The sequence below is a fragment of the Balearica regulorum genome, chromosome 2, assembly GCF_011004875.1.
Source record: "Balearica regulorum gibbericeps isolate bBalReg1 chromosome 2, bBalReg1.pri, whole genome shotgun sequence".
In the NCBI taxonomy this organism is placed as follows: domain Eukaryota; kingdom Metazoa; phylum Chordata; class Aves; order Gruiformes; family Gruidae; genus Balearica; species Balearica regulorum.
In genome coordinates, this window is record NC_046185.1 from 80,819,288 (window position 1) to 80,842,878 (window position 23,591).

At 41.2% G+C, this 23,591-nt stretch overlaps 1 protein-coding gene across 6 annotated transcripts in view; it reads right to left on the minus strand.

Moving 5' to 3' along the window:
- Window positions 1-23,591, minus strand: part of CTNND2 (catenin delta 2) — a 692,458-nt gene that overhangs the window by 440,981 nt on the left and 227,886 nt on the right. Inside the window, exon 1 of one of the 6 annotated variants that reach the window (XM_075744822.1) lies at window positions 17,617-17,993. The exons of 4 other annotated variants lie outside the window; for them this stretch is intronic. The gene's annotated coding sequence lies outside the window, so the exon portion shown is untranslated. Of the gene's footprint in view, window positions 1-17,616; window positions 17,994-23,591 lie in introns of those variants that run through there. One more of the 6 variants, XM_075744819.1, reaches the window with a different exon arrangement.

The following is a 23,591-nucleotide window of genomic DNA, read 5'->3' on the forward strand; positions in this document are numbered from 1 at the left end:
TGTTGACATTCGTATCTTCAAACATGTCTTTATTAGTAAGCATTCAGTCCAGAAGAGCACTGTTCCTAGCTGGCCCGTCCACCGACTGCACTAAAAATCTGTCCTCAACGCACGCATGAAATCTCTCAGATTGCTTATGGACCAGTGTGTTGCTTTCCCAGTAAATATCAGGATGGTTGAATTCCCTTTGGAGAACCAGGGCTTGCAGACCTGAGGCCTCTTGGAGGTGAAGGAAGAAGGCTTCATCCACCTCTTCTTCCTGATCCAGGTCTGTAGCAGACACCATGAGGTCTCTCTCAGTGGCTCTGATTTTGACTCAAAAGCACTCTACAGACCACAGCTGACCTCTGTTTATTGAAACCGTTCTTTTACACAGTGCACAAGCCTTTCTTCTCTCCTACTCATCCTCTACATTTTCTGTCTTTCCTTATGGTCTTAACTGTCCATTGCAGGACTCCAGACACATGAGGTCTCCCACTGAGTTACTGTAATCCCAATGACATTGTAACTCTGACTCTACAAGGAACTCCATTTCTTCTGTTTTCTGCCCCAGGACATGAGGATTGATGGACAGGCACTTGATATGATGTGCCATCTGCTCCTTGTCTCTGAATGTGGTAGCCTCCCCTACAGCTGTGCTCCACACATGCTTTCACCTTGTCCCCTCCAACCTTGATTGTCGCCACTATGCCTTAACCATCATTTTATGTCCACTTCATTGTTCCCCAGTCTATTGGCAAAGGCATCCTTGCACTTCTTTGAAAAGTGGATTTCTTCACTTGGTAGATCATAGTCCTTTGATCATGGAAGGAGGAAGACTGTCAGCGACACCAGCTACACAGTTAGGTGTTGACCTAAACAATATGCCTGCTTCTGCCTGTACCCTTCCCTGGCAAGATTGAGGAGAAAACAACTTGAGCACCTGTCTCCTTTACTTTAACCCTAAAGACTCTACAGTCCTGGTTAATTTTTTCCAGCTCACACTTTGCAGTATCATTGTTTCCCATATGGAAGAGTAGCAAGTCCTTGGACTTGATGAGTCTTGGCTGCCTATCTGTGCAGGATTTCGGCTGTATTTTGACTCCAGGCCAGCAGCAAACTTCACATGACTTTGTGTCAGGTCAGCAGACATGTACCCCCAGTTTACCACAAAGGGAGTCTCCTGCTGTTAATACTCAGTACTTCTGTCCCCAGACAAGTTAGACCTGTTGAGGTGTTGGCCTAATTGTCTCTTCCAGGGTAAAGTGTTCATCCTTCCAGTCTGTTCCCAGGACTCCCTATCTGTTCTTCAGCTGAATTTTTTACAGATGAGGGGAGAGCTGCTGCCCTGCTGCCACAGGTCACAAGCTTCCAGGGCACCTTGTTCTGTGCATTGCTATTCTTTTTCTGTTTAAGCTTGCTTCTGGTCTTCTCTTGGCTGCACACCGAGGCCTTGGCCCTTACCCCTGTGGCATCACTGCTTGACATCCTTCTAGTTTCCTGCTCATGCCCCTTACTGCAGAATAGCCTGCTGAGCTCTGTCTTCAGGTTCTGTGCCTGCCAGCTTCGTGGTCCATCAGGCAACAAGTCCTACAGGTGAGGTCCCCACCCTGCTCAGCCCAGCAAGAAGTACCAGGCCCTCCCCACTGTCCCTCACCTGAACAGCCACATCCCCGTGCAGGAGCTCTGGATGGTCAATGCCTCTGTCATCCCAGGAACAGCCCCATGGGCTGCCACAGGAGTGTCACGTCACTACCACTGGATCACCAGCTTTCCTACCAAGACACAAGCACCAACAGTCTTATGCCACTGAATAAATTCATGGTGTGCTAACATCTTGAAAATTGTGTGAAGTTCAACTCTTCCCACGACTGAAGAACTGAAAAGATACAAAAAAGGGCTGCAAGGATAATTAAAGGTATGAAATGGATTCTGTACAAGGAACAATGAAGTTGGGAATCTTCACTCTGGAAATGAAGCAGCTTAGGGAGGACATGGCAGAGGTCTACAAGATCCCACATGGCATACTCAATGGCTCTTCTAAAACAACATATTAAATGAAGCGAATAGGAGCCAGACTTGAAAACAGATGAAAGATGGTTCTTTATGTAACAGACATGCTTTTGACGGTTTCTAAGCACATCATAACTTCACTAGGTTGTGGAAATCTGAAAATAGGTGGGTTTTGAGTATTAGGAGACAGTATCATATATTCTTGCCCTGTTCTTACTCTTCCTTCAGTATATACTTATGGTCATCAGTGGAGACAAGTTGTCTGACCAACAATGGCCATTCTCATGAGGGAAACACATTTATTGCCACAAAACTGAAACCAGAAAATATAATGAATCGGTTTTTTTTTTTAATGTAATAGCAGATTTTCATCCATAAAACATCCAATTTGGGAATCTGAGCCATTTTTCCAATAAAACACAAAATAGTTTTGCTATTGAGTCCTCAAATAAACAAACAAAAAGACTCCCAGATTTGCACTACTCATTCTAAGTAAAACAGTGAATGGAACAAAAGAATTAAATACACTGGACTGGATTTGTGGTTATGGCTCTGGGAGATCAAACATACAATGAATACTTGCCATACTCCAGAATTACCAAGCCTCACTAAAGAAACGGTGCTGCTTCAACAATTACAGGGCAGATTTCGGTTCAAAAACTAGTCAGGTGCCACCAAAACACTGTTCAGGAAACTGTCAGTGGATTAAAATGGAGAGAAGCATCTCTACAGGGATGTTCTTTACGGGAAGGATATAGTTACTGCTATGATATAATTACAAAATAAGAGAGACATAGGAATCATTGTTACTTTCATTGAATCCAGGGAAAGAAAAAAAGAGAGTAATAATAATGAATGAATCAACTTGTGTTGTTTCATTGACATTACTGTGGAAGTCATCTGAAATTCAAGCCTTTATTACAGCAAAATGCAGCTATTAAAACTGTATCTATCCGCTGTGATGAACGCAGGAACCTTCTACCAGTGCTGATAACGCCATCGATTTTGTCCAAGACCTGGCACATAAAGTGCACATCGCTAAAGCCCCCAGCCCTGAGTGCAGAACAAGCAGGTAGGACTTGCAACTCCCTTTTCAGAACAGATTGGTTCATGGTATCACAGTATTGAAAAGGAAAGGCAAAGTAAATAAAAACAAGCCAGCACATACTCAATTTTAAATTTAGTTCTTTAAGTGAATTTAATAGCAGAAAGGGGGTTCAAATTGATTGCCAGCTGTGGTCTCTGAGCTGTGGTTTAGAGCCGTATCTGTTCTCCTCCCTATATCCCCCATCTTAAATCCGATGTCCCTCCCCACAGTGGGAACTTGGGCTGGGTAAAATGTGGGCTGTCTGCTCCCCACACCTGGCAGCAGCTGAATGCCACACACATTCCCTCTTCTGCGACCACAGGCACCATTTCCATGGCAGCTCCAGGAAAACCACTCCAAAGTGGTCAGGGAGGGAGGCAAGGAGAACCCCTGGCCCCAGGACAGCTCTCTCTCTCCTCCCTGGACAAGGCACTCTGAGAAATCAGGGCCAGGAGCAAAGCTGACCACGCAGTCTGAGATGCCTGGGAGGGACTGAAGGCACAGGTAGCACCACACAGCCTGGAAACCTCCTTTCGTGTCTGATGAGAGCTGCTGTGGTTCAAACACGGGTGACACGGTGGTCTAAGTGCTCGGTTCTGCAGGTAAGTGGAAGGAGATCTGCGATGGCCAGAAAGCACTTGGGTCTCCTCCCCTCCCAGGTCATCTGAGAGAACGTTGCCTGCAATTCTGTAGCAGATGCATTTCTGGCTGCTCCCTGGTTAAGGGGAAGTAGAGACATGCACTTGCCATGAATTGAAACATCATGAAGAGACTTCATTTTAACTTCACAAATCACCAACACCAAACCTGTGGTATGAACGTCTTAAGTGGATTTTTCAGCATCTCAGGACCATGTATGTGTTGGGATTATTTTGTCAAAGCTGTATGATTTACACAGCTGAATGTCTCAGAGACAGAAGCGAGACGAAATGTGACACTTCTGAACTATCCTGGCTAGCTTGAAATAATGAGAATGTGGAATTGCAATCTATGCTTGCACAACATATCAAAGACACGAGATTACTCTGGCAACTTCTGAACCCCAACCTGCTCACAAACAACGATGCAATGTGTCAGCACCACGCAAAGGCCCTAACCATGCAAGGCAGGCATCTTTACAGCATCACAGAAAGGCTGAGGTTGTCAGGGGGCTCTGGAGGTCATGTGGTCCAACCCCCTGCTCAAGCAGGGCCACTTAGAGCCAGCTGCCCAGGACTGTCCAGACGGCTTTTGAATATCTCCAAGGAGGGAGACTCCACAACCTCTCTGGGCAACCTGTGCCAGTGCTCAGTCACCCTCACAGTAAAAAAAAGTGTTTCCTGATATTCAGAGAGAACCTCCTGTGTTTCAGTTTGCACCCATTGCCTCTGGTCCTGTCCCCACTGAAAACCATCCAACTCCCTCTTCTTTGCCCTCTTCCTTTCAGGTATTTATATATATTGATGAGATCCTCCCTGAGCCTTCTCTTCTCCAGGCTGAACAGTCCCAGCTCTCTCAGCCTTCCCTCATAGGAGAGATGCTCCAGTCTCTTCATCACCTTTGTGGGCCTTTGCTGGACACCCTCCAACATGTCTATATCTGTCTTGAACTGAGAAGCCCAGAACTGGACCCAGTGCTCCAGGTGTGGCCTCACCAGTGCTGAGCAGAGGGGAAGGATCACCTCCCTCCACCTGTTGGCAACACTTTGCCCAATGCAGCCCCGGATACCATTTGCTGCCTTTGTCACAAGGGCACATTTCTGGCTCACGTTCAACTTGGTGTCCACCAGAACCCCTAAGTCCTTTTCTGCAAAGCTGCTTGCCAGCTGGGTGGCCTCCAGCATGTTCTGGTGCCTAGGATTAAGGGGCATAGCCCTGTCTGCAACTTGCATTACCAAGGTTACTGAAGCAAACACATGTCACCCCAGAAGCAGAAAGATTTGGCTAGACAGTTACCATGCACACAGTAACTTTCTGTGCCATTAAAATTACTCTCCCTCCCAGAACACCTCTGCAGTAAAAGAGAGAATTTCTATGAGTTTTCCCATTCTGATCAGTGTGAGAGGTATAACTTTTTCCTTGTGTGCCTGAGGGCTTGGAATGGATAGGATGTCCAATTATATGAAAAGTATATGGGAGAATGTTATTGTATTTTCTGAATTGATCATGGGTGGTCCATCTTGTCTTACCTTGCAAGGCTCATTCCTCTGTTCATGGACACTCTCCAATTTCAATAACAGCGTGTCCCATGCAAAACACTAACTTTCCCTACTCTGTCCGAAAGCTACACTGGATATAGTCCTGAGAAGCCCCTTTGCTGAATAAGGCTGGCTCCTTTGATTCAGACCCTTTCGAGGGGAGTCTCAGCAGCCTGGAATACACAAGTACCAGCAACATTTGCAATGCTAAACTGTAAGAATAGAAGAAAGTCTACTTAATTTTCTGGGCCTGTTCTGTTGTCTATTCCTCGCGTATTTTAGATTATCCAACCACCTGACAAGCAAAATGTGACATCAAACTGATACTTATCAAGTGTTGGAAATTTATGAAGTAATTTCCTCTTTGGCTTAAAAAGGAAGAGAGTACATATTTAGTGTACCAAAGTCACTATTTTAACCCAAATTCCACCGCTACTGAAGCTTTCTTATTATTGTGTTACTTTTCCCATTCCTAAAGCTTGATTTCTACTTGGTAAAGACTGATTTTTCATATTACATAGCTGGCAAAGTGTATATCATTTCCAAAAGCAAAGTCACGGGAATTAGAATGAAAGAAATAATTTAATGGGATGCACTGACTGTAGTCACTCTACTTCATTTCCTCAAACAAGAGACTGCATTGACCGAGAGAGACATTTCTCTGGCTCATGTCCATTGCAAAGCCAAGTCAGAAAGAGAGAGACAGAGGGAAAGAAATACAGCATTCCCTCCCTTGAATACATTCATGAAAGTGGGCAGAGACCTTGTAACAACGTTTGGGATGTCTTTGACAGCGTCATTGGAATATAAAGTGTCTCTAACCACTTTCTACATCTTTTTTTTGGAAGTGCAAGCCCCTTCACTTAGACAGAAGGATTTTGCAAATTCAGCCTCTGTAAATCAGGTCCCTTCCCTTTAAGCAGCTTTGTATCTCCACGCTGCAAACAGTTTCTATCTTTTGTTCTTCCAGTTCACGTTGGACACAGGAGAGGAGTCGGGAGCCCTTTCAGATTCAATACTACCATAAACATAAGGTATAGTCTCTACGGCCAAGAGGCAACCTGTAAAACCAACCCTAATTCTGTTACGAAGTTTGGCAGCTTGATTATTATCAGTACTGGACACAGAGCGGAACAAAACCTCCTGGAGGGGTGCTGAAGGGGATACCCATTTTTTTTTAGGATGTTAGCTTCCTTTCCTGAATTTACAGAGCACATTTCTCAATGCGGTGAAATAGGCTTTGTCCCCACTAGTGAGTTTACAGACAGTTTTATGCACACCGCTACTTTGGGCATGTTGGGTACCATGGTCATGTGTCTGTTTCTCAGGAAGAGAGGATGACAGGTATCTCCGTAGCAGCTGAGTACACGTGGGTCTGGATACAGGACTCCAGGAAAATAACTTGCAACTATGTTTTACCTAAAAAAACTACTGTACAGTTAGATTCCCGCTAAAATGGAACTACAAAATTATTTACAGCAAAACAAACTTGAGCCTGAGAAGCAGTCATGTGAGAAATAACACCGAAAATAATGGTTAGCATGATGACAACTATGTGACCTAAATTATAATTTTAAATATTTAGAAATGGGGAAGCTTTGGATAACTCAGATACCGTGACATTGTAACTACTGAAAATGCCAACTTTTTAATGACAACCGCTGTATGCAAATGATCTAATTACAAACATCAACACACAATGCCATGTTGAAAAACAGGGGGAAACATTTCAAGCAGCTTAGGAAGAAAAAAAAATTACACTTTGAAAATATTACCATGTATACAGAATAATAAGGCCTTACAATAGATACTGGATCTTATTTACTAAAATTTTGCTGTTTGAGTCAGATGTTAATTTCATACTGCATTAAATGAATAACAGACAGAACCCCTGTTCTTTAAATGCTCACATCAGCTTCAAAATTACAGTTTGATACATTTTGAATTAATCTTACAAAGCATTGAATCTAAATTTGCAAGCCATGATGATTCAGAATCTTAAAGAGTTCTAGTAGCGAGAATGAAGACAGAAGAAACTGGAGCAGATAACAGACATGGGACGCTGTATCCATATCTGCATATCGACAGCAAGGACCTTCTGATTACAGGACAGCTGGATTCACCACCGCTTTCATTTACACATAAATAAACCTGAAGAACAGTAACTAATAATTTAACAATCTGACTAAATATTTTTTAATAATTATTGATGTATTTTAATATTCTATTGATCAGGTTTAGTCAATTTTGGTAATTTCAGAACTGACTGTACTCCTGGCAAACACACAGTAGAAAACAAAAACCAAAACTAAAAGTCATTCAGTCACATAAACCTAGAAGCGGGGTTTTTTTGTGGGTTTTTAAGGGTTAAGTTTTAAAAGTGTGTAATTCATCTTCTTTCTGTCTGTGAAGGTCTGAAGTATCCAGTCTCACCTCAAGAATAACCTTCTATATGCCAAAAGCACAAGGCAATTCATCCCACTGTAGACAAAACTAACACTGAAATACGTTTGGCAAGAAAGATTTAAAAAAAAAAAAAAAAGTCAAAAAATTCACAGCTAAGACATTGCAAAACATGGCTGCTGCAACAGGTGGACTGTTTTGTAAGATTAGCAGCCTACCGTAAAATCCTTCTCTCTAAACAGAGCAAAGCACAACGTGACAGTAAACTCCATCAGAGTGAATTTAAGTACATGTATCCATGTAGTCAGAATAATGCAGACATCTGCCCATGGTTTTGGGGTTTTTTTATATATACTTTGTTGATGTTGCTATCATCTGGAGGCATTATCCACATGTCCCCTGAAACCATGTACTGCAATTTCCATCAACTGGTTATTACACCTGCTGAAGAGGGCAGAACTGATTGACTACAGCTTCTCCTGCTGTTGGGCTCAGCCAACAAGGTGTTTGTGAATTCTGCAGATGTTTTGGTAAACTGGGCCAAACTGATTTTTTTTAACTCAGTTTTCAACCTAATTTAAAAAATAAATAAATAAACCCCCCTGCTTTTCACAGTTATACTGTGCCTTACTGGTGTGTGCTTCAAAACTTCAGCTAAGAACAGCATGAGGTGAATGACAAAAGTCATAATGAGCATTAATTCCATAATATATAAAAAATATTATGTTATGACAGCAAGGTATCCTGCAGCAGTAACGACAGTGCTGGTAAACAATAATGACTGGGCTCCTACGTATGGACTTTATTTTTTGAGATTCCCTTCCAAGATATATTAATTTCTAGATGGAATAGCATGTTGTTTGTTTTTTAAATAAACCTACTCTGTCATTCAGAAAAATCAGTCAGAAAATGCAGAGTTCTTATGCTAACTCTCTCAAATTTGCAACTGATTTTTCAGCCCGGATAACCAAATGGCTAATTATTCTTTTAAAGCATTCCATGAACATTAAAAATAGCAGTTTAAAGGGAGAAAAGGAAAAAAACCTTGCACAAGTAGATTGTATGAGAGCTTGGAGAACATGCCTATGTCCAAATAGGAATTCCACTGCTTTCATGGACAGCATTTCTGTTTTTCAAGAGCCAGCATTAATTAAAACTTAGGCTCAGTCTGTTTCCTCTAATAGAAATGTGAAGATAGGGCCAGGAGGCCCCGTCAAGACAAACGTTTAACCATAAAAAGCCTTTTAGACTTTGGATATCTGTTTGGGCAAATTCTATCTGGAGGCTACAGCCAACCGGGCAGTTTCTTTGTCTTGCTCTGTCTTGCAGCCATCCTTATGTACAACTTATTAACAGAAGGGAGATATTTCCAGAAATCAGTGTCTGCTCACCTTGCCTCTACATTTATCCATGCTCACTTCCATTTTGATGCAGTATAACACTGATGCCAAAGAACTAAACGTAACACAGGCAACAGTTAAGATTATTGCTGCCAGACTTTCCAAGTGGAAGACATGCAGTAGCCCCATGATTTCTGAACACGCTGCAGAAAGAAAATAGGGTAAAGGCATACCAACAGTCAAATAATGTCATAGGAGATTTCAAGCATTCAAACACTGATTGGTAGCACCTCAGTAACTAATAGGTGGGATTCAATAATATCTCAAATAATAAAAAATAAATACATTTAAAAAAATACATTTTGTTTGAAAAAGTTCGCAAATCAGAAATACACAAAACTCACTTTAATCTGCATGCGTACAGACAAAATAAAGCCTCACTCAGGTGAACACAGGTACTATTTGCATGTGCATTTCTGTTTAGGAGCAAATGAGTCTTCACTTATCTCTAGGAGTCTATTTACTACAGCCATGTGTGCAATTTTAACGCACTTTCAATAACTAAAAAAGAACTTAGAATTTAGTTAGAAAAACAACTTCTGCTTTTAGATGAGCTCCTGCAATTCCTAATAAAAACAATACCATATGGTTCAATATATAGTATCGGATAAGAGGAGGACACCTCTCAGTCAGAGCAGCCTTTGGGAACTCAGCAATGGGACAGGACGACAGGAGCGAACACAGAGCAGGAGGACAGAAAGTGACATGGCACCGCCTGAATCATTGCCACACTTCGCTACTCCCGATGCAACAAGCTTTATTTCTGGCAAAAAACCCCAAAACAATAGTAACATCAAAGAAAACGTTATGTTTCTGAAAGTTTGCATAAGCCACAGATGACAACTCTGAGAGTGAGAAGACCCAATGGAAGTAAGGCCACCCTGCAGCCTGCCAGAACAGACACCCTCCCAACTGCCGTGAGACTCCCTCAAAGGTCTGATCAACCATGGAAACACTAAAGTACAAGAAGCCTTAAACAACCCCAGTACGATTTTGACAGCTACCCTAAGGATAGGCTGTGCTTCCACAGTATATTGGACACACACACCCTTACGCGACTTGCCGTCATCTGCTATGGAGCATGGGAATGAACCGACTGTTTCCTTGTCACTCCTGTATTTTTGAACCAAAACATGGCTGCATATACTCAAACTGGCTTGAGAACAAACGCAAAAATTCCTACAGCACCTCTTCAGCGTGCCCTCCTGGTATCCTTAATACACTTTTACTGACCCATAATTTACATACGCCACGGGTGGAGGCAGCCAGTCAGCACTCCAAGGACTAGATCTAGCCCGCGAGGTCATCTCCCTGGCTCCCCGAAATGTTTGCCTGTTTGGCAGACTAACCAACTTGTCAAGTTGCTTCTGGATTTGTACTTTCTAGAAAAGTGCAGAAGTGCAAACTCAAAGTCAGGGATGTCAAGATTTTTTTAGTTCAGATGCTGCACCATACAAACAAACTTACCCAGCCTGGTTCCTGAACATCCCGTCAGTAACAGAATCAGCCTGGTGAGCTGACCATTGTGTCCTCTGCTGCCGAGGAGCACTTGCAAGTGATGGGTGGCCGCTTTTGTAACTTACTTGTCTACATACAGTAACAATAGTGTACAGTCCAAACAATTTTGCTGCTAATTAAAACAGTAAGCATCTTATCCTATGAAACACTACCACTTGTATCTTAATGTATGCACCTGCAGGAAATGGATGCAAAAGAGCCACAGCCAAAGTTATTCCCCATATTTTTCCTCAAACATCCACCAAGCATATCACCAGCACATTCACAAGGGCTGAGATGTCTTGTGTCTTCCCAGGTGCAAGGGCATAAACATAAACTCACATACATAGCAGACTATTTGCTGTTTCCACAGTATTAGTACAGTGGACATTTTCTGCAAAGAAAGAAATTCACGATGTGTAATGCATGTGCCTCTGAAGCAATGGCTATGGTGTTTGTATGCAAGTCATCACTGACACATGAATAAACTAGCAAACTTTAAAAAAAATCTCGACATAATAGACTAAAGAAGACAGCCTAAAGATATAAGTTTCAGAAAGGTGTTATCACAAGGGCTTATCTGTGAACGGAAATCCTCTAAGTTTTAAGGAATGTTTTCAGATAATCCTCCAATAGTGTATTGCCGTAGGTCCAGAGGAAAAAGATGACTTTTCCCCAGGCTGTTGATCCATTCCATTTCAATGGAAGCTCCTACTGAGATGCATACAAGGACACTGGAAAGGTGCTTTGGTGTCATTCAAGATGTGATGGATCTGTAATCCTTCTCAATTTCATGTTTGCTTCAGACTGTCTATATATTTTATTGCTCTCTTAAAATAAGAACAGCCTTTTCCTGTGGTTGGAAGAACCAATATCTGAGCTAGAACTCTCTTTTTTTTTCCCTCTTTTTAATCACATCATTCTGAGTGAATGATTTCAAACACCAATTTATGTAGATAAAGCTGGTGACATTTCACCTCCTCCGTAGGATATGCCAATACATGGTTTAGTTACTATGTCTGCAATTACTTAAAGCAGTAAATGTAACTTAGTTTCAGCAAAAGCACAACAAAACCTATGAATTCTGGAAGCTCAGGTAAGTCTCTTCCACAACTACAAGGGTACCATAAAGCAACCCAGCACAGGACTTACCTCCTCTAAGTCAGTGAAGTTTCAGTAATTTCAGTAGATCTTGATATCTCATTTTAAACTATCTCAGAACTTGTTCCAGCTTTTGCTACATATCATTGATTTCATTAGGAAAAAAAAAAAAGAATACTAGAGACAAATAACTAAAAATATATCCTCTGACTCAGCAGCCACAAACTTTCCTCCCTAATGGCACTGAATTTCATATGAGAACTGAGGACCAGTTCTCCCCCCTGATAATGGCAGGGACTGGGCTGACAGTAGCTTTTTTGAAGGACTCCGGAATAAGTCTTTACCTATGTGACTGAGTATCAGTTAGGTGGGACGTTATTTAAAAAGAGTCATAGCCTAGGAGTCCAGGGCTGTGCACAGATAATGGGCTTGAACATCAGGGAAAGACAGACAATGAAAAATAACTGAGCTGCTGTGCAGAGTGAGCTGGAGAAAAGGAGCATAGCCCAAGCACAAAGATGAGAACTCGCTCCTCACAGAACGCCAACATCGAGCCATTGCTGTGCTCGATTCTCAACCTGAAATTCAGGTATTAAAGTTTTAGCACATCCAAAGCCAGTTGGGAGAGTCAGCTGTGGAGCCAAAGGAAATCTAATCTGAAATCAGGGCAGGGCAGATGTGTAACAGAGCAACCTTGAAGAAAAGAAAAAAAGAAGAAGAAATTGCTAAAGTGTTTGTTGGGGTTTTGAGTGGTTTTTTGTTTGTTTAAAATCTCTGCTAGCAGATCTTATTTTAATTCTTTTGCTTTTTTTATTGACAATTAATCATCTCTTGCAGGAGAAGAATTTTTGAGGTTTTCTACATTACAGGTTTCTAGCAAGAGGTTGACTTTTCTATTGCTTAAAAGCCAACTTATGAGAACTAACGGCATTGACAGTCTAAAAGATAAAAGCATTAGAAGGTTCATGCTAGACTGGGCCCAGTGATAAAATATTGACCCTTCTGAAGATAAGCCATTAAAATATGAGCAAAAAAACTACAAGTGTGTAGTATCACCTCTTCACTTTTATGTTGTTACCTACATTTTAGTCAACAACACCCCTCTGATACTATCGATGATGTATTAATCTTAATCCTCTATGCAACAGAATTTGTACCAGGTTTTGGCATGTCCCTTTTGCACATCCATAAACTGACACTTCAGAAAAGCTGAAAAAGTTGGAGACACAGAAAAGCAAACTCAGCCAAGTCAGCTCAGGTAAAAAAACAAAAATACAACTGCCTGTTGCTGTTGAAATAAGCTACCAATAGTCACTCAAAAAAAAAAAAAAAAAAAAAAAGTGAAAAATCAAGCAGCAGAGGCTAACTCAACCATGTTAGACTTCAGATTTACCACCAATTCCAGTTGTGCAGTGATTTCACAACACAGAAATGAGCAACTGCACAATCAAGGCCGTAACGAAGATGCTGTTATTTTCCATACAGTCTGCTGGGCAATCCTGCAGGCTGGATAAGCAGTTTACCTTTTTCTCACCATGGCAGCCAGATGCCACTTTGAGCCACTGTTCGTGCAACTCTAACAAGGAAAGGGTACACATTTCAGCTGAAATAGCCCCGTGCATATGCCAGCATAACAGCCTGTATATACTAGGGAGCAAAGGCATCTCTCCTCAGTTTCCAAACAATTTGCTACCACTCCAGATGTAGATAACCTTACACAACATCTGTACAACCCTAAGAGGATGTTAATAATCAGTATTAATTTCTTTATTACACAATCAAAATATCTTAACACATGGTGCACACATGCTCAGTGATACTACTATTTGGAAGAATGCAAATTTTCCTTTACAGAAAAACATCAGCATTCACCACTACCAGGAAAACTGAGACCACAACTAGAAAAAAACCCATCATGATGACAACTGTCTGAGTGTCTGTGGATCTCCAAGTGATTTAATGTTGTAACTCAACACTTCAAAAAATATGCTATTTCTCTGCATATAGTTTTAGCAGAAACTGTCTACTGATGCTTGTTGCAGTCTCAATAGACTTTTACAGCCTTTCCTAGCACAGAAGGGAAGGATCACAGAATCATAGAACGGTTGGGGTTGGAAGCGACCTCAAAGACCATCTAGTTCCAACCCCCCGGCCATGGGCAGGGACACCCTCCACTAGACCAGGTTGCCCAAAGCCCCATCCAACCTGGCCTTGAACACTGCCAGGGAGGGGGCAGCCACAACTTCTCTGGGCAACCTGTTCCAGTGCCTCACCACCCTCACAGGGAAGAATTTCTTCCTAATGTCTAATGTAAATCTACCCTCTTTTAGTTTAAAGCCATTACCCCTTGTCCTGTCACTACACTCCCTGATAAACAGTCCCTCAACAGCTTTCCTGTAGGCCCCTTCAGGTACTGGAAGGCTGCTCTAAGGTGTCCCCAGAGCCTTCTCTTCTCCAGGCTGAACAACCCCAATTCTCTCAGCCTGTCCTCATAGGAGAAGTGCTCCAGCCCCCTAATAATCTTTGTGGCCCTCCTCTGGACTCGCTCCAACAGCTCCATGTCTCTCCTGTACTGGGGCCCCCAGAGCTGGACGCAGTACTCCAGGTGAGGTCTCATGAGAGAGGAGTAGAGCGGGAGAATCACCTCCCTTCACCTGCTGGTCACACTTCTTTTGATGCAACCCAGGACACAGTTGGCTTTCTGGGCTGCAAGTGCACATTGCCAGGTGTTGTTGAGCTTCTCGTCCACCAACACCCCCAAGCCCTTCTCCTCAGGACTGCTCTCAATCCAGTCCTCACCCAGCCTATAGCTGTGCTTGGGATTGTGCCGACCCACGTGCAGGACCTTGCACTTGGCCTTGTTGAACTTCATGCAGTTCGCATGGGCCCACCTCTCAAGAGGTGTCCCAACTTTTAGCTTCTCTGACAGCTTCTAAAGCTGTGAAAGTCATTTGGCTTCAATATGTTTCAATCCACTCAGAATAAAACTTTTAGAACTGGCTAAATACAAACTATACACAATTGTGATAATTCCCAGGTAAATTACTAAATTTATAGACATTTTTCTTATTGACTCTCAAGTTCTGATTTGCTCCACCACACCGCCACAAAATCAAGGACCTTTGCTGAATAACTTGGCCATATGCACTGTAATTAGAAAAGATTAAACACAGCGTGTGTAAGGAGAGCCTTACCTTGACTGACATGTAGTTTTTCTGCTACCTCTGCCTCTCCCCATAGCTTAAAGCAAGTCCCTAATATACTTAAAGTACAGACATGTATACAGCTTGTATGCATATGTATTTGTATACGTGCACACCCACAAGCGTAGCATGCGTTAGTATCATGGACCCATTGCATGGAAGGCTGCTTAAAATATGGAGAGAGAGTTTCTACTTTAATTACGTATCATGCTACAAAGAAGTGTCCCAAGGTCTTCTACTTTAGCAGGTTATTAGGATGAATTTTTACCAATGACAGAAAGCTGTTTTATCATATCTTTCTGTCAGTCACTTTAGAATTCAGCAACTAGAAGACTGAACAAGTTTGTTGCTTGATGGTTGTAGATGTTCGGGGTTGCTTGGTTTAAAGGAAACGAAAAAAATAAATTATACCTTCTGCTTACAGTTATTTTAATGAAAGAATGCCTAAGCTACTGAACATCATTTGGTTGTATATAAACAACTTTTACCTGTATAATAAAATCACTGAAGTAATTCCAACTTTGCCTTGAACTTCCAAAAATCAAGATGTACATGTATGGTTGGATTAGTTCAGTTACTCAGAAATCAGTGGAGTAATACCAAAAATAGATTTGGCCCATTATCTACCTGCACAGCACAAATGAATAATGCAAATGTGTATGCAAAGGACCATGAAGTATCTCAGTTTAGCAGTGCATTTAAAATGTATCACCAACTTTCAGCTTCTTTAAATATTTATCAACCACAGGAGGTTCCACCATGAGCACACTCCATTAGGGACTTCACTGAATTTGTATTGCTACACCTGACTCAGAGGGCTTTAGAAAAGGAGACTGGAAATAACCACCACTAAAACAACTTCTGGTACTGCTCTGTCACCACGGGCTTCACAAGTCCCTTCAAAACTGTTTCTGAGCTGCTGTAATGTTCTTCCCATGGCCAAGACTAACTGGGGTCTTTACGCAGTGTAGCTTAAAGGGGAGAAGAGAAGCAGAACAGGTTTCTGGATATTTGACTTCAGAAGCCACTAAGAATAAATTGTATGCAATTAAAAAGCTACTGAAAGAATCCACAGTAATGAGCATGCTTTGAGACACCACAGTCAACTCAAAAGTGCCACATAATAAGTTAAGCAGTCTTACTCAATTCAATCTAGTGGCACGAATTAGTTAACAGGACTAGCCAGATCAACTCAGAACAAGCTTGGATCAGCTGGGCAAAGAATTTAAACTACTGAATGCCAGTCAAACATCAAATTAGTTTTACTAAACTTTTTTAGAGATAAAATTAGTTCCTGATCTTGAAGCAATTAAGGAAGTTATATTGGTCTATTAAGGATCAGAACACGTGAAGTTAAGATTTTTCAGGCTGAATACTCTGGATACTCTTTACAAAAAGAAAAAAAAAAAAAAAGAAAAACAGCTCTTAGTTTAAGATTGAGCAGTTACATTAGATTGATATAGAAAAAAACTTTTGTTTCCAAATTTAACTAATAAAAATTAACAGTTATCTCAAAAGAGAATGCCCTCAAAGCCATGTTTTATTCATTTTGAAGGGTACATGCTTATTCATTTAATCTGACAAATCTAGTAAGTAAACTAGCAACCAGTATTACTCCGAAACAACATATTCCTGCAGTGTCTTGAATCAGGAATAAGATGTAAAATCAATCTGCTCTATACCCCCCCCCCCTTTTTTTTTGTAGGAAGCACTAGACACAGGGGCTTGTTTTTGCATTTGAGAGATTTCATTTTAATTCAGCCAAAAGATCAAACCAGTAAATAAACTGTTACCTTAACAAGTATACAGATCTGTGTCAGAAAAGGCTATTGGGACTTTTTCACATAACTGACTTGCACATGAAATTCATTTGTTTAATCCTTTGAACAGTCAGTCACATTTCCCTGGGACTTGAGCAGCACCAGATGAAACTAGGAGGTCATAACCATGCATTATTTTCACTAATCTTCTGTAATAAATTTCAAATTAGCTGACCCATCTACACAAAAGTCTACCTGGAAAGCTTACTAAAGACTTAAAAGTTAAACATAATTATAAGAGATGCAAATCCCATTCTCACCTATTTAAGACTACAGTCTGGGGGAAAAAAAAAAAATCAATCACTAGGGTTGAGTACGTAGTATTTATTGAGAAGATTTTTCTAAGGTAAAAGTACAAAGCAACAGGTCTATAAGCTCAAAGTATGCATTTACAAAAGCAGATTTTTGTACACGAAAAATTAGTCTTTAAAATTATTTTATCTCGGGGGAATTAGTGATTTTCAAATCTTTGCTTTGGACAATTTGAAACAAGAAATAACCACAATCACATAAAGTGTTGCTGAGTAAGGGCATGCAATGTTTGGGGAAAACAAGACACTTTCTCTAAAAAGAAACGTTTACTTTCTAGTCTTTAATGGACTTTAAAATACTGATTTCTCCTTCTTTTTGAGCCAAGAACTCCGTTTGATTAAAAAAAAAAAAAAAAAAAAAAACAAAACACAAAAAAACCCGACCAAAACCTACGGCCACAGGTTAGATAGCATTTCACGTGGGCTTTAAAATCTAGCAATTACGTTACCTATACGCCCCTGTGTAACCAGATTTAAAGCATTCTGAGGTTCAAAAATGCCTCTAAGCCATTCAGAAGTGACGTTTAAAACCAGTTATAGACCTTTCCACGAAATCTCTCATTTCACCTCAAACAAACGCATTACAAAAGCAGCCCCAAACAAACGATCCATCTTTAACTCTTTACCTTTGTCGCCCGCTTGTAAATTAACCTCCTTAATCACTTCGGCATTCGCACTGGCAAGTCTCCTCAAAGCTGAGCTGAGTTTCCCTCCTCTCCGGAGCAGCAGCTCAAGCAGGTCTAGTCATTATTTTTATTTTGTTTTATTTTTGTGGGGTTTTTTTGGTTTTTTTTTTTCTCCTTTATCACTTAGAAAAAGAAACTTGAAAAAAAAATTAGCCGGCAAACGCTGCCGGCCATTCTGAACGCTCAGAAAGACGACGACAACAACAACAACCCCCAGCCCTCTCGCTGCTTTCGGGTATTTCCAAGGCACTCCGCGGCGGGCGGGAGGCGAGGCCGGGCGCGGGCAGCTGCCGCCGGCCCAGCGGGGCAGCGCGGGCAGGGCAGGCCGGGCGCGCGGGGCGGGGGGGAGGCGCGCTCCGCCAGGCACAAAGGTCTCCATGGCAACCGCGGGCCGAGCCCCCCATCGCCCTCATTCATGCAACACCTCATCGCCGTAGGCCCCGCCCGCTCCCCCAACAAAACCCGCGGCTGTGCCGCGGCCGCACCGTAGCGATCGCGACTGGGGTGGGGGGAGAACCATCCCTCGCGACACGGGGTCGGGATCCCGCCTTCAAGCTGCAGCGACAACAGCGATTTCAATGCAGCCTGGGCGGCCAAAGCGCTGAGCGCGGCAGATGCTGCTGGGCCCTGCCGTAAATTTTCAGCTTTTTCTTTTTCTCCCCCCCCCGCCCCTCTCCCCCGAGTGCCAATCAATCTTCATGCATATGTATTTTTATTTAGGTTTTCTAATTGAGAGCAGAAGTCAATATGCTACTACAGAACCTCAGCATAGCATAACTTCACACCGAATTAATTAAAACCCACATTCTTTAGCTTATCAGTCTCTTCTAATACAAAGCAGTGTATTTTGGGGCACAGGGGTTTTTTATTATTTTTCCTTTAAATTTCTGCTTTGCAGACTGCATGACCTGAAGCTATGAAACTTTTGTCTTAAATATGCAGGCATCTAGAAAATAAGACTTTCACTCAGATTTTTAGGACATGCAGCAGCGCACGGCAAGGTTAAAAGCTAGAGGGTAAAAGTCTGGCCTGGCCTCTGGCACGGGCGACTCTGAGGCTCCACCACCATCACGAGTACCAACTTCACGTACGGGATTACTCCCGCTGAACTCGGCAAGACTCTTCGTACCCCTGAAGTCTGAGGGCTCTGGGGTCGCGGATCGAGACGCCAACGGTGGAAATGAGGCTCAAGCAATGTTTGTGACAAACTCCTACAACCCCGTGAGAGACCCCCGTAGACGTCATTAAGCTTGTAAAAGGTTCTGCCGTTCTTTGGCACTGTGCAAATGGTGAAGTAATTCACAATTATTTTGCTGAAGTCAAAATGGCTTAACTTGCCTCTCAGGATTTCTTGCCAAAATGCCTCATCCATTTTGCCCATTTCTGTTGGCCAGCACCTGTGCAGCCTGAACACCGGAGGAAAATTACTGTTGGATTATTTTGTACACAAAGATCCTGTCAAGGAAAAATAGCCTTCCCTTTCCTTCACATAAATATGAGCTTCATTTCAAATGCTTCAGGTGAATAAACCGGATCAGCTTAGACTCCAAAGTCAGTCCTTCCTAATGGTTATAATAAAAATAAATATGATTATTATACCCATTTTAATTTTTAAAAATGTCATAGCACACAGCCTTCGCTATTTGCTGCCAACGCTTAGGTAAAAGGCTGATGGATTGGACTAGAGGCTTGCATTTTAGCCTTTTCTTTAAATTCCAGATTCAATCCAGACCTTAAAGAAACAGCTCCTTTCTACTTACACAGAGCCGCACCCCTTTTGTGAACCACAGTGACCACATACGTAACATCCACTACCATTAATATTTATCATGACTGATTGGGAGTCATAAAATTTCAGTGCACATTTCAGTACTCTTCTCTGGAAATGTCACAGTGAAGCTGAGGTCAGTTTTGCTTGATTTGACAGGACATAGTATATGCACTGAGGAAGGGAGGGAAACGTTTCAGGGTCTGAAGGGGAAAAAAACGCTGACTCAGATTCTGCCAACCTTCCCTGGGTTTACCCACGCTCCCTGGGGCAGACCTAAGTACAGGGGCTGCCCTCAACTCCCCCCCCCCCGCCCCAAAGTGGACAGAGGGAAGAAACAGAAAATAGCTAAGCAGGTTCAGAGGTTTGGCATTAGAAACTTCTCTTAAACACCTGCTGAGGCCAATGCAATAATAATTTTAAAAAAGGACACAAATGGCTACTTCTCCCAGAAACTTTTGGAAGGGGAAAACCCAACAGTTAACTCTCTTTCTAAAATTTCAAGGAGGTAAAATGTTGCTGGGGGCAATAGATGGAAAATTACATTGTAAACCCCTTTATTTTAGCTCCTGAATGGCAAACCTACTAGCTTCCTTGTAACTCTGCCAACCTGTAAGTGTCATTTAAGGAGAGCAATGCAACAATTTATTGTTGTTCTCCGTTGCTGCCTAGAATGTAGAAAGAAGACTGTTTATGATAAATTAAAGGTCACAAATAAATGGCAATTTAATAGAAGAAAATCTACTCCACATGAAATAATATCTCCAAGGGGTAATTAATTATACAGCAGTCTGAGCATGTTCTCTTTCATTGAAATACTGTGAATAGCCATCCTGTTTCATTTCAATGTGCTAATATGCATCACCCTCTCAGGAAAGCTCTGCTGAAAAAATCAGAAAACAGGTACCATAAAGTCATTGCATCTACTGCAGCAGTGCACAACAAACACACTATTTTGCAGTATATTTAATAGAGAAATTTAACCTAACAAAATTCAAAGGGATTTCACTCTCATTGCCAAGATCAGTGATTGGTATTAAAATGGCTTGTCACATATTCATGAAAGAGTTGCTCAATAATTTGACATTTGTACAGATAGCTATCTTTATATAAAGATCCTAGCTCATAAAACTGGTTAATGAAAGAGGGAAAAAAACTATTTTCATTCCAAACCCATATAACCTTCCCATCGTTAGAATATGTACTTTTTCTGAATCATAAAAACTCCTATACACTTAAAATTGATCAAAGTGCTCCCTTGATGTTTGACTTATTGTCAAAGCTGAAGCTGAAGTGCAGCTGAAGCTGTGCAAACTTCAAAAGTTTGGACAGGGAAAAGTAGAAGGAAATCCTGTAACATATTTTAGGCTTTCCACTAATACTTACTCACAGAAAACCACCTTTAAGTTGGTATAATGAGAAAGGAGTTTAAGTGCAGGGTCTTTCTATTGTTTAGGCAGCACGTGACTGGTTCTCTCTGAACCATGATTCAGTGTTTTTACGCTAACATCCACAACCTCACTTGAAACCACACAAATGCACATTCTCATCCTTCTCACACTAGTTCTTCAAGAATCATATAAAACATCTCTGAACATCGCAAGTGTAGCGACTAGGTGGATTCTTTATAACTTGAATGAAGAACATCAATACTCAAATCTATGTTCTTCAGAAGAGATAAATCTGTAAACATTGTGAGGGAGCCGTGCTAAGGTTGGAGATAAGGGTTAGCTTCTGCTCTCCTTAATGCCTCTAGTGAGACAACAGGATGCACACGCAGGATAAATTGCTGTACAAAGCAGAAACAAGATTATTTCATTTAAAGTCACAGAAACATTTACTGGATTAATTTGGTAGTGGTTTCTATACTTTTTTTTTTTTTTTTTCTTTTTTCCCCTACTAAACCCTTTCAACAGCATATTTAGCTGTTCCTCTGCTTGACAACCTACGCATATGCAGACAGGGATTGCTCCAGAATCTTTCCCTTTTCTCTACTAACATTTTCTGGTTTGTGACATTAAAGTTACCAGAAAATAGCACTCCAAGTACTGCAAAACCTCAGATGTATTTCAGAAGCCCAGGTCTGTGTCACAATCTCCAACTGCGTTTTACTCATGTTTCTCTCTTGATTTGGTAACCCCATGGGGAAGAGCACTCTAAGAACAAGTAAAGGTTTTGTGTGATATTGTGCATCCCTACAATTTCTCTTCCATGACACACTCGGCTCAGGCAAACAGTGTAAACAGGGAATTTTGTTCCTGCATAATAAATGAAGCAAGCCTTTCTTGGGGTCTGAATAGACAGTAGCATACAGCATTTATTTCCACCAACTTTTGCTCTTTATGTTCTGCAACACTAATGAATAGCAGATTTCTTTTTAAAAAATACTACAGGCCACAGAGTCTTATGTCACAGAGACATATTCTGATTCACTGTCTGTGGGAATAACCAATTCAGTAACATTAAGAAAGAAGAGAACATGCCTAAGCACTTGAATATTTGATAACCAATTTTCTTAAAAGAGCTACCAAGACATTTACTACCATTTTCTATCAGCTTTGTAAGTATTCCTTGAATAGGAATTGAAAGTCTTTCAACACCCAGTAAGACTTTTGCAGAATATGAGCCACTTTTAAGTCATTCAGTAGAAAACAAAACAATTTGAGACGGGTTGGCCACTTCCATGTCTTCCTGGAAACCAGAAGTAAAACTCACTCGGATTCCTGCAGGAACAGATTTAGGTCAACTAGAATTACCATGGAGAGCTAATGCTTATGGAACTACTGTACCAAAATCCCAACTAATTGGGTTAGAGGTGGTTTCTCCGAGTTACAAAAGGATTTTCTGGACACATTTTTCAGAAAAATTTTGAAAATGAAGATTTGAATTTTAAAAAGAACATTGGAAGTTTCTTACCAGATTTCTAATAGCTACATAGTTTAACTAACTGTATGTCATGTTTTCTGTTTTAAAAGTAAGGTTATCCTTGAAGACAATCAAATCTGGAAGTGTGATCTGCTGGGACAGTATGATAAAGTCTAACATTGAAAATACAGATGAATTCTGAAAAAAAGAAAAAAGGATTTTACCTTTTGCCAAAATTTACATTTATCCACATAACAGCTTTTTTCCTTTCAGCTGTTTTCCTACTGTGGAGCTAATTCTTTTCTATTTCTTTTTTTGTGCTGACTGTTTTAAAAGCAGTATGAAACATCTTACAATGTTGTTATGAGGTAGGTATGTTAACATCTCCATTTGCAGTATGAAAACACTTCCCCTACTACCTTCAGCCAGCTTCATTTTCAGAACTTGTAATCTGGAGGCAGTATGTTTTATCATTCCTAGACTGACAAGCAGTCCCTTTTATAAGGTTCACAAAATACCTCTCCTACTGATGGAAATGACCAGCAAACCCCTAAAAAAGAGGGTTATATGTAGTGGAAAAGGCAAGCACCTGCCACAGTGAAACCTGCAGGTGTCCGACAATGACAGAGCTACGGGTAGACTGGTAAATGCACAGATGCTGGAATCACTTCATATCACACATAAAATTTTAGCTTTATTCTTGGTAATTGACTTGGCTGCCACCTAATTTCTGACTACCCGTGATTTTTAGATTGTACAGAGTAGTTATTTCTGCTGCTGTCCGTATTTTGAATCCTTAATAGAAAGTAAATGGGAATATATTTTGTTCCCCGAGCCTTGGGGACTTGTATCTCCTATTTTCCTTTTCTATCTGAAGTTAGAATTACTCTTTTCTAACTCATGCTTTCCCTTGTCCCTGTCCAAAAGGGACCATTCACCCACCCATTTTCTCATCCTTCTATAAATGCTAACAAAATAGAATAAAATCCAGCTTGGATAAACTCTGCTAATGTCAGTGGAAACTGTACCTAAACAGGCCTGCTGAAGATAATCCCAGATTCACGAGAGAACACGGGTGTCTGCAACATCACCTGGTCTGTGCAGAGCCTTGTTACAGAAAGCTGCTCTGAGCGCCGTGTCAAAGAAGGAGAGGTGGAATGGGTAAAAAAGGGCCAAAAAGAAGTAGCCTTTTTCAAACAGTGTGATCTGCATTTTTGTTTCTGTTGTTGATTTTGTCACCATCAAAACCACAGGGCCTGATAGTTAAACTTAATTTCAAGAA